At 40.5% G+C, this 20,640-nt stretch overlaps 1 long non-coding RNA gene and 1 pseudogene across 3 annotated transcripts; one reads left to right on the top strand and one right to left on the bottom strand.

Moving 5' to 3' along the window:
* The first annotated feature begins 5,598 nt into the window (after positions 1-5,598).
* The window catches only part of LOC112169770, an 81,513-nt pseudogene continuing 66,471 nt past the window's right edge, over positions 5,599-20,640 (top strand).
* On the bottom strand, positions 13,592-15,561 carry LOC112170388. 3 transcript variants are annotated; one of them, XR_005801610.1, is made up of 5 exons: positions 15,310-15,561; positions 14,393-14,447; positions 14,187-14,303; positions 13,883-14,018; positions 13,592-13,756 (listed from the first exon to the last, which is right to left on the bottom strand). It is a non-coding gene; the product is annotated as an uncharacterized LOC112170388 (long non-coding RNA). The 3 variants fall into 3 exon arrangements; XR_002925076.2 differs by having other exon boundaries at positions 13,592-13,759; positions 13,887-14,018; XR_005801611.1 differs by having other exon boundaries at positions 13,887-14,018.

The raw sequence follows: 20,640 nt of genomic DNA, 5'->3' as shown, positions 1-20,640 counted from the left end.
CGAAGACAAGTAGACAGCTGTTTCTCTTTGATGTTGGACATCTTGAATTACTTGGAAGCTATTCTAGTGAAGCTTGGCTTCTATAGAGCATGGGTGGTTGGGATCTCGGCAGCTGTTAAGTTTGTAAGCTACTTTATTCTAATCAATGGTTCTCCTACTGGTCTTATTTTGCCAACAAGGGGTATCAGACAAGGGGACCCTTTATCCCCTTACCTTTTTATTCTCTGTGCCTAAGGGTCTCTCTGCTTTGATTTCTTCATATGTTCAGCATGGAAGCAGCAGAGACCTTACTATGTCACCTTCTGCTCCAACTATACATCATCTATTGTTTGCAGATGAGAGCTTTCTGTTTGGGGAAGCTTCAGTTTGAGAATGTCAAGCCTATAAGAATATTCTTTCTATCTATGGTAGGGCTTCGGGTCAAAAGATTAATCTGGAGAAATCTAGTGTGGTTTTCAGTGGTAATGTGGTATTGTAGACTAGAAATCACTTAGCCGCATTTCTTGGTGTCAAATGTGTTAAGGAGCATGGTCTGTACTTGGGACTTCCTATACATGTTGGACATAACAAAACAGCCATTTTTGCCTATTTGATGGAACGGCTCACCAAGAAACTGATTAGTTGGAGATCAAAAATTCTAAGTGCAGGAGGTAAAGAACTTCTCATTAAAGTTGTTGCTCAGGCTTTACCTAATTATGTTATGAATTGTTATTTGCTTCCCAAATCTCTCTGTGATGATCTTCAGTAGCTTTGCTCTCAATTTTTTTGGGGAAGTACTGATGAAAAAAAGAAGATTCATTGGAGGTTTTGGGAAAAAATGTGCCTTCCCAAGGAACAGGGTGGTTTGGGTTTTAAACATCTTTTTGCCCATAATCTAGGCGACTTTTGTCCCATCCTGATTCACTTGTAGCTAGGGTTTTCAAAGCAATCTACTATCCTAATGGGTCCTTCCTTACTACTAATATGGGGGATAGGCCTTCTTATTCTTGGCGTAGTATAATGGAGGCTAGACTAATACTCCAAGCTGGCTTATTTTGGATAATTGGTAATAGTTCTTCTTTGAAGATTTGGGATAATGAGTAGATTCCAAATGTTGCGGCTCACTCACTAGATAGACCGCCTGACACTGTGTTTGAGATAGTTTCAGACTTGTTGGATATGAGTTCATGGTCTTGGGATCCTATTGCAATGCATGCTTGTTTTGACAATGATGTAGCTACGAGTATTCCCTTGAGTAGCGCTTTGCATCTGATAGGGTTGCATGGAAGCTCGACAAGAGAGGTTTCTTCTCGGTTAAGTCAGCATGCACGGTCGCCCGAGATTTTGTCATTGGTAATATCTTTGCTTCTTCATCAATAGGGGACCCTTATGCCCCACTATGAAAGGCTCTGTGGAAAGCTAAGGTTCCAAACAAGGTGGCTATTTTTGGTTGGCGAACAGCTCACAATCTTCTTCCCACTAGGGTGGCTCTAACTTTAAAGGGCTACATGGGTGAGTTGCAATGCATTGTGTGTTCACAGGTAGCTGAAACACTTGAACATTTGTTCTATGATTACCCTATTGCTCATGCTATATTGAGTGCCCCACCTTTCTCCATTCAGCCATTGAATTTACTGTGTAAGGAATGGTTCCTGGAGAGGACCAACTCTCTATCCTCAACTTTTTTCGATAAGTTGCTAATTCTCCTATGGAGTATTTGGCGGAATCGAAATGATGTGTTGTGGCGGAATCACTCACAAACTAGCTCAAGTCTGGTGGCCTCTTCCTTGGCTTGGTATGAGGAACATTTGCAAGCTAACTTGTCTGTGAGTTCTTCTCCGGGTAGATAGAGGCTAGATAAAAAATGGACCCCTCTTGTTGGTGACACGTTGAAACTGAACGTAGATGGAGCTTTTATGCCCTATGTTCCATATGGCGGCATTGGTAGTGTTCTCAGGAATTCTCAAGGGTTGTTTATTGCTTCTTTCTTTCACAGGGTGAATTTTGTTAGCCCTCCATTACACTCCGAGCTGCTGGCCTTAAAACACGGTTTGTCATTCCTGCAAGACATGCAAGTAACAAAAGTTGTGGTTGAAAGAGACTGTCTAGTAGCAATGGGGGATATTAACAATGAGGTGGATGACCTATCTCCTCTTAGTGCTTTAATTGCAGAGGTTAAAGATCTGGTTCGGTCTAGTGACGATGTCCGTATTGGGTATGCCTCTCGTCAAGCTAATACAGTAGCTCATAGGCTTGCCAGTCATAGCTTTGATTCTAATGTTCATTATGAATGGTTTGTAAATGCGCCAGACTTAGTTCTGGATGCCCTCATGTATGATATTCATCATACTCATTAATAAAATTCCTTTCTCTTCAAAAAAAAAAATCAATACATTTGTTGTAAAACAACAATAAACTAAAGATATTTGTACCTCTTGGGTTTCCGGTGATCTGTCATTATATTCAATACCTATAATTTTTTTTTTTTTAGAAGCAACGTAAACACCTTATTGATCAGACTTAAGTACAATCAGTTGATAACAAGTCCACCAAGAAGCTTGGAGGAGAAGTAAAAGAAGAAAAAGCTTTTGAACGAAGTGCCCACCTAGCTAAGTGATGAACAACTGTATTCTTCTCCCTAAAAATATTTAAGACAGCTTGACGGGGCTCGGGGCTCAAAGAAATTTCTTTTCTTTTCTTCTTTGAATTATCAGCTCACTTGGTACCCATCTTTCTTTGATCATCATCATTACTCTTCTCTTCTTTTTTTTGGATGATCATCAGTTTTGGATGATCATCAGCTCCCAGTAGCTTCCTTCGTTACATCAAGTACCACACCTAATGTCATCCCATCCTTGGCCGTAACACACAAAAGAATCTAAAACCACTTTCACAATCCCATCCTCAGCGGTAACAAAAAAAAGAAAAAGAAAAAAATTGGTTGCCTATTTACTCTGGACACCCAGGAATGTGCTCTTAGCACCAGCCTTCTTTTTTCCTCTGCACCCAGATTTCTTCTTTGGTGCATTCTGCCGCCAAGCAAAGGCCCAACTACACTTGATGCACTAGCCTTCCGTCAAACACGAATCTTGACGCACCAACGGCGCTCGCACACTCATCCACTTTAATAAATCCTTGTGGTAAAAAATCAGGGGCCATCTCTGCAGCTAATCTCTTGAAAAATCATGGCAGGATGTAAGTATCAATGAACAACGTCATTACGTCAGTGCTAAATCCAGCACTGGGGTCACGCCATCAACTGCACCTATCGAGTTCGTCAAGTCATCCATGAGAAGCTCCGTCAAACAGTCGAACATTGCTATCTTGACGAACCATCATAATGATCTTGCCGCAGACCCATGATGACAACTCTGACCGCCTAGCACTCAATTTGTACGTTCGTCAAACTCAAGCTCACTGGTCATCCTCTTATCATCATCAGCTCGTCCGTCAAGGATCGGTCCGTCGGGATCAGTCCGTCAAGGATCAGAACGTCTAGCATGAAGCGTCAAGCGCAACGCATGCACACCAGCAGACCCGCTAAATGCATCAAGCCAAGTCTTGCACCTGCACAGCAGCCTTCTTCGTCAAAACTCCTCTCCTTGACGTTGCTCTCCTTAACGCTCAATTCTCTCCTTGACGCAAGTCCCCAGCTCATCAGCTCTTCACCACACCTGTGAGTCAGATCGATCACTTGGTCGTCACCCTGATGTTTAATGGATCCAATTGCAGTGAACAACGAACATTCATGACACAACAAACACCTGCTTGGGCCGTCAATGATCGTCAACACAAACTCCTTCCCATCCATCGTCTAGCACCATCACCATGTTACAAGCTAACGCGGTCCGTCATTCCTGGTCTGGGTCATGCCTTACTATCATCTACTTTGGGCACCCGTGTATCTTTTCTGGACACCCAGCATGTCCTTTCAGAGAGCCAAACGAATTGCTCCGGGCTTTCGGTAAGTCAACAGCAAGATAAGTTTTCAAATTTCAATTGTCGCGACAGAGAGCCAGGCTCCGTATCTATAATTATTGCTTGTTCATAACAGCTTATGCCATATCTCTATAATTACTGCTTGTTTCCAATAGCATATGGTTAAGCATGATATATGGCAGTATCATGTTCATTTTCAAAACTATATTTGAACGATTTATGGTTTGCTATTCTCCCAAAGTGCAGTTAAGAATTTTTTTTTGAGAAATAGATAACTTCATTAATTTATCCATGGCTAGAAGGCACATACATCACATGTTGTTTCATACCAACTGTACTATATGGCACAAACAGCCAAACAAAGGACAAGTGACCCTCACTATAAAATACGCACACTTATTAAAGTGTCTAACCAAATGAGAAAAAACCCAAGACTATCTAGGCTCTTGCTTTAGCAACTCTACTCGCCTAAAGACCTTAATTGGTGTACGAGTAGAGGAGCTAACTTACATCGCATCAGACTCTAAAACAAAGGTAGACACAAAAACAGGCCAGCCCATACCAAACACAGCAAGAGGTCCAGCCCAAACAAAAAAAAAGAGGCGAAGTGGGCTGAAACACAAAGCCCAACCCACTACCCCACCCTCGTTCCAGCACTAGACCAGTATGAAACCAGAACCCTAACAGGTTCGCCGCTGCCGCTGACTCAGTCTGGTGGCCGCCCTACCCGAACAGCCATGGCCTCCATACCGCGCACCAACGTGCTGGTATTCTACCGCTACAAGTAGACGACCTCCTCCAAGTCAAGGATCTGCTCGCCTCCTCGGGAAGACCGGCACAGCTCTCAGCTCTCAACACTACCGCCACACGACGATCGGAACTGGTCTTCTTAGAGAAGGTCTTCGGCGATCTCTCACCCGAAGTTGAGTCTAAAACCAAATCCGAATCCGAGTTCGATCACTACCACCAACACCACCACACAAGTCGTTGTCACTGGATCCTCGATGTCGGAGCGTCCTTGTCACAGCGGGAGGATCCTCAGAGCCGCCGTCGTACTTCTGCCCGAAACCTAGGGTTTTAGCCTTCTGCTAACAAGGGTTAAAGTGCAGTTAAGAATTGATAATATCTATATCGAATCTATATAGGTCAATGTACTCAAATGCTATTCTGATAAATGTAGTCAAATGCTATTTATCAAAACAATAGTATGCTATCTATATATGTCGTCAATCAACTTACTTCTTCATATGCTAGGTGTTGGATATACATGCTAGCCAAATATCTTACATTTAGTGCTAGTCTATTGGCCGCATGCTCCACCTTTACTTGATCATGGACACATATGCATGTTTTGGGAGGCTAGCTGTCAATACCAATTGTATGTATCTTAGCTTCTCTAGCTTATAAAGCATCAACAAATTGATATATCAATATATTTCAAAAAAAGTGATATATCAGTACACTCATTTTTGCAGATAAATATGCACTTCATATAGAAAGGAAACGATAAATATTTTATGATACATACATGTAGAGAAGCTGCAGATGAAATCTATCAATGATCCCAACAACAAGACAACAACTAATTTCGGAGGCGGCACAGTCACAACAAGTAGAAGAGATTGATAAAGAGATATCCTCACCCTAAAGTCATAATCCTCCTCAAAGAGCGGATTGAGAATGGGGAAGGGTCCTTGGAACAACAGTTTGGCTGTGAATGGCAAGAAGAAGGCTGGGGGAGCCAGGCTGTGGATGCGCTTAGATTGCTGTCGCCGTTCCGAGCTAGTCGAGTGTGACAAGAATGCTATCATCCGATGTGCTGCCATTTCCCCTTGTGACTTGAGAATTTTGGCCCTGTTTTCAACCATTCGTCCAGCATTCTTCCCGGGGAGAAGGCCGTGGTGGTCAATCTAGAGTTTATAAAGGCTGTAGTTATGGTCTAAGAGGTTATATTGCTTGATCCTCTGCGGCAGGAGGTTCTCCCATTTCCGGATCAGCTAAGACAACAACTGCTTTCTCATAAAACCCAATCAGGGCAATGGTTACCTGTTCTAGAGGTCGTTGAAGGTTTACAATGTGATCTCCCATTTGAGTTTCAGGTTCTGGAGATTGCTCTAGAACATAAAACCCAATCAGGGCAATGGTTACCTGTTTCAGAGGTCGTTGAAGGTTTGCAATGTGATCTCCCATTTGAGTTTCAGGTTCTGGAGATTGCTCTAAAAGTTGTCTGTACATACTGATAAAGTAATCTGGGGTTCACATCCAAAACCAATTGGTAATGGATGGAGTGGCCCAAACCCTTATAAACTCATATGCAAGGTCCAATTTTTCCCACATGGGATGTATATATTCTCAACATGCCCCCGCACGTGTGGTGAATTTTCAAGCCATACATGTTGGCAACTGGATGGAGTGGCCCAAACCCTTATAAACCCATAGGCAAGGTCTCATTTTTCTCATGTGGGATGTATATATTCTCAACACGCCCCCGCACGTGTGGCGAATTTTTAAGCCATACACGTGGACAACTTTTGGGTGACGTGGAGCCCGTGTGGCCATTAGGCATGCATATGTGCGTAACCTGGCTCTGATACCATGATAAAGTAATGTAGGGTTCACATCCAAAACTAATTGGCAATGGATAAAGTGGCCCAAACCCTTATAAACCCGTAAGCAAAGTCCCATTTTTCCCATGTGGGATGGTATATATTCTCAACACATACTTTGATTCCAATGTGGCAGACCTTAAGATGGAAGCTTACCATGTGCTCGATGAACTGGCCAGAAATGTTACCACCAAGAATCTTGAACTTGTTCACATGCAGTTTGAAAAGCACTCTCACCCGTTTGCTTGCACGAGTACAACAGGTGAGGGATGAAATTGAACATTTATTGGATGACAATGAAGACATGGCACATTTATATTTGACAAGAAAGTGGATTCAGAATCAACAATCTGAGGCTTTGTTGGCGCGTTCTGGCTCAAATAGCATCAGCCCACTGCCCCAGTCATCGTTGGCTAAGTTCTAATGCAAGTGCTAGTTTGGTAAGTAGCAACAACATGGGTCAAGATGATGTGGAGGATCTAGAAATGTTGCTTGAGGCTTATTTTATGCAACTTGATGGAACTCGATCGTAACAAGATATTGTCTCTGCGGGAGTATATAGATGACACAGAGAACTATGTCAACATTCAACATATCAACCAGCAAAATGAACTCATTCAGCTCCAACTAACATTGACCATTGCATCATTTGCTATAGTCGTAGAGACTTGATTTTTGGAATATTTGGAATGAACATTCACTGTGATTTCTGTAGTGTATTATATTTGAGCTCTTTGTTGGAAATACTACTGCATTTTCGATATTGCTATTCTTCCTTATTTTTGGGTATGCAAGGTGGAACTTGGAAGAAGCTGCTTGGTTCTTGATTCCCCTTCATGATCTTTCGTAAATATAATAGATTCACAAACTTGTTTATAACCGACTCTATAGTGTAGGGCCAGTTATGAATTGCTTGCTAGACGAGCACATAAGAGAGAGGATATGTAGTTGTTCAAAAGACATTAATGTTCTGATAATAATAATCTGGATATAAAACATGATGTTCAAAGGAATGACGGCATAAACCCTTTAGCAAACTAGTGGCTTGCATTTTGTCATGCATTTTTCTAGGGATTGCATCAGTTCAATTTAAATTGCTTATAGACTATTGAAAAAATCAGGAAAGACGTTTTCTCTCTCTCAGAAAACCCTAAGGAGGTGGCTTCAAGACCTGTGAGCATTCTCGTTCGGCCGCGGCCCTGGCCTCTTGGCTTAGCCGAAGCCGCATGGCTTTGCTTCCAAGCAGGATTTGAATGACTGCCTATGTGGTTCTTGGGATGGAGTGGTTTGGATCAAGGTTTTTGCAGGATCTGTTTCTTGGCAGTGATTCCGGTGGTTGACTTTGTACTCGGGAAGCCGTGTTGCCCGGGACAGAGGAAACTCTTTTTGACAGCATCGGCTTGTGGTTTCTATGAAGGCAGAGGTCGTGTGTTGTTGGGTAGAGCGATCCGGTGGCAGCGTCAAGGCGGCGTGCGGGATGGGTCGTGACGGTGTGCGTTGTTGGTCATGGCGGCATGTGATGTCGGTCGTGACAGCGTCAAGGCGGAGTGCGGTGGTGCATCATGGCTTCTGGTACGACGTCGGTTGCCGGATCGAGTCAAGGCTACCTTGATAGGCCTTGGTTGGGTCACTCCTCTCTGGGTTGCGTTTTTTGGGCTTCTATGGTGGGCTGGGGTGTTTGCCCTAGGCCCATCCCTATGTTTTTAGTTTGTCTAATTACAATAAATTTCTTGTATTTAGGAAGTAAGGCACCAGTGTACGTGCACTCTATGTATCATTAGCGCCTCTAGAGTAGTACCAAAGGAGGGTCTTCGCTACCTCTGTGTATTTGATTGTATAATGAGTAGGACTGTATGTACGTACCACTTATGGGTACTGCCACTAGCTTTTTGTCTGTCTATGCCCTTAAATGACAGCAGAAGTGTATGTAACGTCTTATTATGGCTTGTGATGGATATATATTTTCTCTGATTCAAAATGCTTATATAGTTGCTTGTTAACATTCTCAATTTTTGTTTGTTTATGGTCTTTGGAAACATTAAGGTCTCCTTTTGCTGACGTTCTTTCATCTGCTTCTCACTATTGAAGGAAGAAAGTGTGTATTCCCAAGTGCTCACTTATTGTTAACATTACTTTTGAATAAGCCAAGCCTGTGTATGTTATAATACCTCTTAATTTGTTGATGCTATGCTGTCAACTTTAGACCAAACCAAACGATGATGCAAGACAAATAGGGTGGTCTCTGTAGATTAAGGGTTCTGTTTGCCAACTACACTACTGTCTACATCTCATATATTAGACACATGCATGTTGAATTTACTTTTATGCAACTATTATGCGGCTGCAGCCACAGAGCCACTACACGTTCGATTTCTCACTTTCTGATGTGTGAGTGATAGTGTGTACTGCTAGTCTGCTAGAAAGAAGGTTCTTTTGATTCTCTCTGTGATAAACTACCCATGTGCAAATTGTATGATACTATAATACTACAATTTGATGATAGATAACTTAACTTACATATCCATGGTCTATGGAATTTCTAGTTATTAAAGTAGTGTCAAAGTTTATTTGAATTTCAATAAACCTTCGTCTGAAACTGTTCCTTGTTTCATTTTCCGTAAAAAAAAATCTGTTGAATTCTGGCCCCTTCTCTCTATGGAATATTGGTTATGCAGTTCGTTGCTTTGAATGGATAAATCTAGTTAACAACTAAAACTGTTTTTGGGAGATCCTGAAAAACTGGTTTACTCATTCTTGTGCCACATTTTGAGTAACTCGTTGTATTTACTATCAGTACCTTCTTTCGTATAATTTTATATTTAAATGTAACTGATGGAGATTTCAATCGATACAGACAAGTGAAGCACAATTGACATCCTTGAAACAGGAAATGAAGATGGAATAGCTTTTAAATAAGTAGCTTCAAGTCCTGAAGGAAATCATTGCTGACCTAAGATCTGAGTTGAAGCAAGCAAGGGGTGAATTGGAGAGAGTGAAAAGCAACCAAGTGCAGCCTTGAATAGACAAATCACAAGTGAATATGCTTCCTCATGCTCTCTTTCAGGTCTAGGGAATGAAACTGCTCTCAACTTCTGGCCTGAAGAATATCCCAGTAGTGATTAGAGGTCCAAACCATAAGTGTTGTAATCTACTGAAACAAACTTTCAAGTTAAGTGCTTCTGCTTTCAACAAATTGTATGTCCCTTTCTCTGACTTTGCCTCAATAGTCATGATAAGTAAGTACCCTGAGCAACTCAGAAATGATGTACATAGAGATTCCTGCTGTTGAAAGAGACTTGCTTGAGTACTGGACAATCATCTTCTGTTCTTTCCCACTCCATGATTTTCGCATGTTTAATCACTGGTGGTGGGTTGAATCTTGTGAAGAATGACCAAATGTAAGTGTATAACTGAAAATAAAAATAAGGTCAAGATGAAACCATCTCTCCATCTGGATCGGGAAGGACATTTATAGAAAGTGATGTGGATCCTATATCAGTTTCAACTTCTGTAAAGGTTAGCATCATGCGGATTAATAAATCTAGACCTGTCTGCCGCATAAAAAGACATGGAGCTGAAATAGATGTAGCTGTTTTGAAAATCAAGGAAATGATGTTGCAGACTACATAGAGGCTCCAAGCATCCAATCTTGATACTGTTAATGTTACAGATGTGAAAGTATCACAATAATCAAGTGGATCTCCTAGTCGAATGGTCCGAATTGAATGAGGCAAACAAGGTAGAGGCAGGGCGCAACTTAAGGCCTGAGGGTTTTCTTATTTTGGATAGGTGAGGCTTGCATAGGATGATGGCATTGGGAGTAAGCAAGATATTGGTTATGCTGATGGTTAAGCGGGAGTCCTAGGAGCCATGGTGATGACACGGGTTGAGACTCTTCACTTGAAATCATCTAATGATTATGAGCTGGTTATGTATGATTGACATACTGGTCGGTTGACATATGAACTTGGGGAGTCACCTATCCAAAATGAGCTTTGGTGCAGAACCTTGCACTTTGTGCTTTTTAGTGAGATAATGCAATTATGGTAGTATGTACTATGTCGTATAAATAGGTATCATTGTTGATGTGCTTTTCCTTTCCATTTAAAATAAGCTAGTCGAAGAATATTATTTCTTTTGGATTTTAAATATAGTACTTTAAAAGACCATTATTTTATGACATGGAACCATTCTGTGATAAAATATGATGTTGGAATTGCTCATTTGGATTTTAATACAATTGATCAATACACCATGATGCTACGGACACCATAAACGTTGAGTTGGGAATGCAAGACCTCAGTTGATTTCTTGCTTATAACAACTTATAAATGTAGCTAGAATTGCAATGGGATTAACACTGTACAAAGGATTCTGGTTCATGAAACTGGAACAATTGGACTGCTGGAATAATTATTGACTTTATGGAGACACATACAAGGCATAGGAGCTTAACGACATTTTAAAATGTTGAAGGATGTCGACATCATGTGTGCCTCTACAAACTAGGGTTTAGAGTTGTAATAGGAGAAGGTTCTAGGTATTCAATGTATTCGGATTCTATTACCTTTTGTGTACTTTGTAACTCCCTATATAAAGGGCTCCTATTATCAATAATAAACACACAATTAGAATTCTCTATAACACGTTATCAGCACGAGCTTTAACCCTAGCCGAAAAGAAAAAACCTTAAAACCAAAACCCTAAAAGCTTCCCTCAACTTGCTGAAAACCATAGCTGCAACCCTAGCCGCAAGCCTCCTGCCGCAAGCTCTACAGCCCCTCCTACCCCTGCTGCGCACCTGCTAGTCCTCCAACCTACCTTCTCACCAAGTCCCTGCTACTGCTCGCCATCTGCCGCAAACCCTTCCTGCAGCCCTAGCCGCAAAACTTACCTGTAGCCCAAGCACCGCAGCCCCCTGCAAACAGCCGCTGCAAGCACCGCAGCCTGCCAACCTACAGCAGCCCGCACTGTAGCCTGCACATCTACGCGCACCCCTGCAGCCCAAGCTGCAGCCTACAGCTCGTGCAAGCCCTAGCCTCCCCCACTGCAACCTGCACACCAATCCGCAGGCTTTCCTGCGCGCTGCTACCTACATCCCTGCTGCTGCCTGCGTCCCTGCTTGCTGTTGTTGCCACTTGTTGCTGCTGCCCCAAAACACGCCTGCTTCAACACGCTCGTGTTCTCAAGCCCCAAACCATCACGTAAGTTTTTGTGAATTAAAGTTGCTGCTTTCATGTATTTTAAATTCTTTTATTTGCTGCAGAATTTTGAAATATATGAATATGGTTTTGAATATTTAATAAGCGGAATTGTGGGGATTCACGCTTAACGAACTAAGAGCATTCGTAACAAATGAACTAAGAGTGTTCATAATTAACGAACTAAGAGCGTTCGTAATCAATGAACTAAGAGTGTTCAATCGGACTAAGAGCATCCGCAAGCATCAAATTTGTGACCATATTAAAACATCATTGTTTGGTCTAATCCAAATTTCTTGGAAATTGATTTCTTGGTGCATATATAGCTCGAAAATCTTATTATTTTAGTTTTCGTGGAAGTTTAGCTCCGAAACTAATATATCTTCTCTTCTTATTTTCAGGATGTCGAATGAACCTAGACTCGACTTTCCCATGCTTGACTCAACAGGCTCGGATTACCATAGTTGGGTAACTGATGTTGAGAACCATTTCACTTCAAAGGGAATATTACCCATAATCCAGGCACCTAACCCGGATCTTGTGTTTGTCCGAACACCTACAAAGCATGCTCAAGCAGTTATCTTGGTGCGACGTCATATGGACAAAGCACTTAGGTTGGAGTATATGTCGATCAAGGATGCAAGAGAGCTATGGGTAGCGCTAGAAGAGCGCTTTGGAAATGTCCAAGATTCCCTCCTCCCTGACTTGAAGATTCAATGGAACAATCTGCGCTTTGCTGACTTCAAGTCTGTTGCTGAATATAATTTAGAAGCTCTTTGCTTACAATCCATGTTGAGATTTTGTGGACAACCTGTCACAGAGCAAGAGCTAATTGAGAAAACTCTCTCCACCTTCCCCGTTTCAGCCATTGTGGTATCAAAGCAATATCGTACTGAGGTCAATATTGGACGGATCACGAGGTTTCATCAGCTTATCAATATCATATCTATAGTTGAGAAACATGATAACATACTCGTGAGGAATTATAATTCAAGGCCCATTAGAACTAAGAGCGTTCATGAGGCGAATTATAATGCACCCAAAGGAGGGCGCAAGGAGCAGAACCCTAATAAGGGGCATGAGGGACGTATGAGTCCATATAACCGCCCTAACAAGGAAAGAAACAGCAAGTTTGGTGCGGATACATGTGGTGGCAATGCCACACGTGGGAGAGGTGGTCGTGGTATCCCTGGCCGTGGTGGTGGCGCCATGGCTCGTGGTGGAGGCCCCATGGGTCGTGGTGGTGGCACCAACCCTCCTAGGGAATGCCCACAACGTGCACCTCAATTGAAGGGAGGCAACCACAATGATGTGTGTCATCGATGTGGATCAAGTGAGAATTGGTTCAAGCAATGCAAGGAGAGCGAGCAACTAGCTGCTAGATACAGGGCATACAGGGACCTGAGGGAGCAAGAAGTGTACCTTGCAGAAGAAGAAGAAGATGGTGGAGATGTCAATCTCACCACACTACTACACAGAATACTTTTTATGACGTTTGAAAAACGTCATGAAAAAGATTCAATGACGTTTTTCAAACGCTATAACGAACGTCGTCTCTACTGGTGCCATCTTTTCCAAACTGCTTCGATGACGTTTGATAAACGTCATTAAAAATCTTTAATGACGTTTGAAAAACGCCATAGAAAGTGTTTCAATGACGTTTTCAAGACGTCATGGAAAGATTCTTCCATGACATTTTTGAAATGTCATAGAAGAAGATTAACTGCATTTGTGAAACGTCATTGAAAGATCTTTCATGACGTTTTCCAAACGCCATTAAATTTATTTCATATTTTTAAAAAAAAAAATTTGATTTCTGGTTAAATTCAGAAATCAATTATCTTTTTATTTACACATATCACAATGGAGACATAATACTGCTAGTTTCATTAAGAAATCATCACAATTGTTTCATCATTTAGTTCCACTACATCATAAGAGTACCCAAAAGGAAGACCAAAAGTTGAAAAACTAGGCTGACCCGCTCCACTCCACTGGTCTCCAACTTGCAGTTGTTCCATACTTTTGCATCTACTTTAAGATAGAAATAGGAAAGAAAAAAAAAATAGTAATCAGAACTCAACATATAAGACTGTCTTCACTTTGTGGTAATTTTACTCATACAACCTACTTCCACAGTAACTTTACTCATAAAACATACCATGTTCAACCTTCTTTGTGGAGGCTTGTTACTCTGGTGTATCAGGGGTAGCTTTCTTCAGCAATGGCAACAATAGTTCAATCATGGCGCACATATGTGCCTACCACATTCAAAGCAAATTTCAACTTAAATCTGACATTTGAAAAGTTATATTTTAGTAAAAACCAATGCATCATTTGAATTCACATAGGGCAAATCAATATTTTAATAAATACGAGACTGCATATATAACTTGGAAATATGATATACAATGTAATTGTCATTCTAACTTCATTGTAATCAACAGTAAAGATGTTTTACCTCAGTTTGACCCAAACCAACTTAAGCTCTTGCTATGCTTTCACTTGCAAAATCTTTGGGCTTTTCTCTCATTGCAGCATATATAGTTATCATTCTCTTGCACTGACTTTAAAGTAACTGCAGCAAGCAACAAAACTAGAATAAAGAGCAGAAATAAACCACAAGGGAAAAAAGAATAAGCCATATCTTCGTGATATTAGACTTACATATCGATGTGAATAGCATTCTTCTAGACCCATGGTTGTTGTTTTCTCTACAAACCTGCTCAAGTGTTAACAAGAAATCCAGATAAGAATGTTAATATTCAGTCTATTTTAATATACTAAAATTCAAGGACTGACAAAGGTGTGAAGGCCTGTCAAACAGATTGTTTCGTAACAAGGTTGCTGCAAATTTGAGAAAATTTCATAAGACTGGTAGCAAGAAAGAAAAATTCACCAACAACTACTCTTCAGTTATTTCATGCAAAACTCTCCAGATTTGAAGTAGACATGTAAAGCTATTATTTTGCAAAATTTCAGGTCATTCGCAGTTCAAATGAGTGGTCAAACAAGAATCCAAAGTAGCAGAAAAGACTGATTTCTGCAGAAATTCTGAAACAGTGCAGCAATTTCAAAATGGCATAAGTATTTCATTTTAACTCCGTTTTTCATGAAACCTAGCTCAAAATGATCATTGAAGAGTCTATTTTAAGCTATCAAAAACTGAGAGTAAAACAAGAAGTATAGGGTTTTCGAAAATCATGGAATAGCCCACTGGTTCAGCTTGGGTGCTGTCTTTGAGGCATAACTTCAAACACATGGTGTGCAGTAATTGAACTTGATCCTTCCCAGTCCTAATCATCCTAATGGAGTCACTGGACAAAATTACCTTAAAATATGGTATACCCAAAACCAATTATACTCCAAATCAAAACCTCTACAACCTGAAAATTGTCTGAACCTGGAACCCATCGAAATCCTTAATAGAATCACAGTTCGAAAATACCAAACGAGATATCAAATAGACACAATCACATAGGGATTTTCAATGTGAAGAAAATGTGAGAAATCTTCAATCAAATAGACCCAATCACAGAAAATACTCAATAGGAATAAAACCCAAGAGATATTTCAGATTTAACCTGTGAAATTTTGACAGAGAGCTAGTCAGCCTCTTCTTCTTCTGGTTGCTTGATGCAAGAGAACAGTGACTTGATATGGGGATCGGCCTCGCCGAAACATCTTCAGGAAGCAAGAGACGATGGATTGAGACCGAGGATGAAACTCGAGTTGTTTCTGCTTCTTGCTCCAGATCGAGAAGAAAAGGGTCAAGGGAGGGAGGGACGGAGAGAGAACAGAGAAGAAAATTAAAGTTGATTGGAATGTGTGAAGAAGAAAATAGGCTGGGTGCGGGCGGGCAATTTAAAAAAAAATTAATTTTCGTTACAAACGTCATGGATTAGCCTATAATTATGGCGTCTAACGGACGCCGTTTATTATTTGTTAGTATGAGTGTATGACGTTTATAAACGTCATGGATTAGTCTATGATTATGGCGTTTAACAAACGCCGTGTATTTTTTTTTATGGCGTTTATGAAACGTCATGTTGTATAAAAAATTTTATGACGTTTCGAAAGTATCACAAATCTTTTACTATCAAATTATTCATGACGTTTCAGTCTGAAAACGTCATTAAAACGTTTTTTGATGACGTTTTTGTCAAAATGTCATAAAAAAACTGTCATTAAAGGCTATCTTTGCAGTAGTGCCATAGAGGACTTCAAAGCTAAAAATGAAGTGCACAAGGATGCTGCAGACTTTGATTAGAATAGTCCTTTTATTTTCCAAGAATTTTGTAATGGCAATATGCCTTAGTCAATAAGTGACAATTGTATTAACTCTTTCTCATGTGGCGCACCCAATAAAATATGATGTCTAGGAAAGTCATTGAGATCATTAGTACTTAAGAGAGCCTCGCTCCACCAACATCTCTCTAGTTTCCTGGTCATATTTGATTAGAGTTACCAAACGGATAGAGTGACTACAATGTGTCTCCGTTTGATTTTGTTTATTCTGGATTAGACTTTTTGGAAGCTTTGATGTTATCATTGGCTACTTTTATTAATAAAGTATCGTATTATTATTCGATGTCATGGACATGTTTTAATTTCGAACTTTATTATTTTTCAGTATGTTTCCTGGAGAGTTGGAATGCCTTGTTGATAGTGGCACCACACATACTATATTGCGACATAGGCAACTATTTATATGGATGACGCCTAGTCGATCTTCTGTGACTACGATGGCTGGACCATCACAATTGATTCATGCTCGAAGAACCCTATTGAGCTTTAAAGATATAAGAGCCAATGGTTTTCATGTGGAAACACATTGTGAGAATGGACAAGAGTTCCTTTGCATCACCTCTAATGACTACAGACATAAACGAGTATTAGAGAAACATATGTGTCGCTCTAGTGGGTTGTATGCAACCACTATTCAAATTATTGAATCCAACCATGTCATGAGAGATGACTTATGGGATTCTGACACATATAGGCTTTGGCATGACCGTTTGGGACATCCAGGTCGTGATATGATGATCCGTATATTAAAGACTTCACACGGACATCCATTTTTCAAAACAAAAAGAAGTCAGAACCGATATCCGGTCCAAGGTAGGGCTGGTGCCACCTACCCCCTGCGGCCCAAAAGTGGTATTGACGCAACTAATGCCTCATTGGTTCCTTTTTCTACTTCTAAAGTCAATTGTGACTTCGTGGCTCAACCGGATTCTTCCCTGGTTACTTCTAAAACCCATCTTTTGTTTTGCAAAGCCTGCTCTTTAGCAAAATTAGGATCTAGACCATCCTATGTAAAGGACACAGAGGAAAATATTCCATTCTTGCAAAGAATCCAAGGTGATATTTGTGGACCTATTCAACCAACTTGCGGACCATTTAGATATTTTATGGTGTTGGTTGATGCATCGACACGCTGGTCACATGTCATGCTCTTGTCCACAAGAAATGCTGCATTTGCTAAACTCCTAGCACAAATCATTAAATTAAGGGCTCACCACTCTGATCATCCCATTAAGTCAATTCGTCTTGACAATGCTGGAGAGTTTACATCAAAAACGTTTGATGACTATTACATGTCCATTGGGATTGAGGTTGAACACCCTGTTCCATATGTTCACACCCAAAATGGTCTCGCAGAAGCTGCCATTAAAAGACTTCAAATGGTCGCTAGAGCATTGGTTATGCGCACCCATCTCCCTGTTTCTGCTTGGGGCTATGCAATATTGCATGCAGCTGTGCTCATTCGTCTGAGGCCTACTGCCACTCAACCTTTTTCTGCGTCCCAGCTGGTTACTGGATATGAGCCCGATGTCTCACACTTACGCATATTTGGGTGCGCAGTTTATGTGCCAATTGCGCCGCCATAGCTCACCAAAATGGGTCCTCAAAGACGATTAGGCATTCATGTTGGATATGACTCTCCAACCATTTTCCGCTACTTAGAACCCTTGACAGGAGATCTATTTACCGCAAGATTTGCGGATTGTCACTTTGATGAGACAGTCTTCCCGTTGTTAGGGGGAGATAAGAACAAAAATCTTCAACAGGAACGATAGGAATTGTCGTGGTCTGTCCCCACTTTGTCTCATGTTGATCCCCGAACCGCACAGTCTGAAACTGAGGTGCAGAGAATTCTCGATCTTCATAATGTAGCAGACTCTATGCCTGATGCATTTTCTGATATCGCTAAAGTGACAAGATCACATATACCTGCTGCAAAAGTGCCTGTAAGGATTGATGTCCCTAAAAATCATGGACATGTCGCCACCACTAATGGTGATGGCAATGTGGCTCAGGCCGGGCTCCCAGCAAGGAAACATGGGAGGCCCAAAGGTTCGATGGATTCTCACCCGAGAAAGAAAGCGAGTTTGGCACGATCCATTAATCATCGACATAAATAACCCGTCTCATGAAGATATTCCGGATTATGGTTATGTCCAAGAGACATCATTGGGGGACGCTCCAATGTCAGAACCAATTCCAGAGAATAGAGAGATCTCCATGAATTACACTAGTGTACATGAAACGTTGAATAGAGATTCTATTATCCTTGATGATGTGTTTTCATATTCTATTGCTCAAGGAATTATAGAACACGATGATATCGAACCTCGCTCCGTTAAAAAATGTCAACGAAGAGCGAATTGGCCTAAATGGAAAGATGTGATCCAGGTTGAATTGGATTCACTAACAAAGAGATAGGTATATGGGCCCATATCGCTGACACCTCCAAGTATAAAGCCTGTTGGCCATAAATGGGTCTTTGTTAGAAAGCGTAATGAGAAAAATGAGGTTGTTAGATACAAAGCCCGCCTTGTGGCGCAAGGTTTCTCACAACGCCCTGGAATCGACTACTAGGAGATATATTCTCCCGTAATGCATGTTATAACATTCTGCTACCTTGTCAGTTTGGTAGTTTATGAAAAACTTGACATGCAGCTTATGGATGTGGTTACAGCATATCTCTATGGGGATCTAGATTCAGAGATATATATATATATATATATATATATATAAAGGTTCCAGATGGACTTCAATTACCCAAATCAAGTGGCTCTAAACCACGGAGCGCGTTTTCAATAAGATTGAGACGCTCACTATATGGATTGAAACAATCCGGACGGATGTGGTATAACCGTCTAAGTGACTACTTGATTGGGAAGGGATATGTCAACAATAAAATATGCTCATGCGTGTTTATAAAAAGGACAAGTTTTAGATTTGCAATTTTAGCAGTTTATGTCGATGACATGAACCTAATTGGTACTCTAGATGAGTTAAAGGAAACTGCTAAATACTTGAAATCCGAATTTGAGATAAAAGATCTTGGGAAAACACGGTTTTGTCTCGGATTAGAACTCGAGCACAGTAGTGATGGGATTATGATCCATCAGTCAGCATATACTCAAAAATTACTAAGGCTCTTTAATGAAGATAAAGTGAAGCCTGTGAGTACTCCCATGATCGGCCGTAGTCTTGAGCCTGGAAAAGATCCATTTCTTCCAAGGAATGAGGACGAAGACTTATTAGAGGCTGAAGTGCCCTATCTAAGTGCAATAGGCGCATTATTGTACTTAGCTCAATGCACAAGACCAAATATCTCATTTGCAGTGAACTTGTAAGCTCGACACAGTTCTGCGTCAACATGCTGTTGTGAAATTTTAATTAAAATACGCAAGCGCACTAATCGTCGTTAATATAGTGTGCAAGTACGAGGTCGTTCCAACTAAGCATTGATAATCAATTTAAACCCCAACTCAATTAATCCAAACACAAAATCACATAAACAATCAAGCAAAAGAAGATATTGATTTTTGGGTTTTTCAATAAACAAATAATTTGAGAATTAAAGAAACAAACAAATAATGATAAAACCTAGGGTTTCAGAATCAACCACTAACAATCCTATTTATGTTTCAATGTAATTAACAGATTCTTTTGTTCCTCTAGATGATAATTCCCGTATCTGAGTCCTTCTCATGTACAAATTTAACATGCAAAACTCATTACGCTTTAGAAAACAAGGGAATCAAGCAAACCATTAGTTTTTCTCAAGTAATAATGTAATTTACCACACTTAATCACAAGAAGCTAATCAAATTATGTTGCATCTCTGCTTCAAATTTGTCTTCCAATTACTATATGCAAAGCCCTAAGGTGATCAATCAATTCAAATAGTGATTAAGCATTCATCATATAAAAAAACTATAGATCCATCAATAAAATATCAAAGTACATAAACAATCATGATAGGGCATCATCCTAACCCTAGAAAAGGTTTAACAAAAGATACCTAAGTAAAACATAGGATAAACATAAAAAGAATGGAAAGGGAAAAGAACGGGAAGATAGGTGAGCCGTCTCCGCTCCTTAGGCGTCTACATTGTGCTCCTGAGACTCTCCTCATGTAAAATTCGTGCTCCCTTATATAGGGAAGATTTCTGCTCATCTTTGGCTTCAAGTTTCCTTGTAAAACTTGGGTTTAGATTCCTTTCTTCATTTGGAATGGGAAAACCTTGTAACTATAGAAGTAGGAATAAGTTCCTCACTGAATCCTCATCTGAATTAACTTCCTTGAAACATTAGGATTGACCATCTTGTGCCATGGAACTTGAGTTCTCCACGAATGGTTGTAAATTCCCGAGCAAGTTTCCTGTCAGACCTATCTTCACTCAAATAATCATAACTTTCTCCAGAAGAATCGAAATCAAGATCTGTAAAATTCTGCAGAAAATAGACATTCGTAGCTTTCCATGCATATAAGGCTCATTGTCTGATTAGATCTTAGAATTTCCCAGTGATTCGGCGAAGTTGGGTGTCCTGCACAGACATATTCTAGGACCTCAGATTGCACATTGCCTATCAATCCTACTTAGCTCATTTTGGCT

Source organism: Rosa chinensis, chromosome 6, assembly GCF_002994745.2.
Source record: "Rosa chinensis cultivar Old Blush chromosome 6, RchiOBHm-V2, whole genome shotgun sequence".
NCBI classification, from domain to species: Eukaryota; Viridiplantae; Streptophyta; class Magnoliopsida; order Rosales; family Rosaceae; genus Rosa; species Rosa chinensis.
This window is presented reverse-complemented; position numbering and strand designations above follow the sequence as displayed.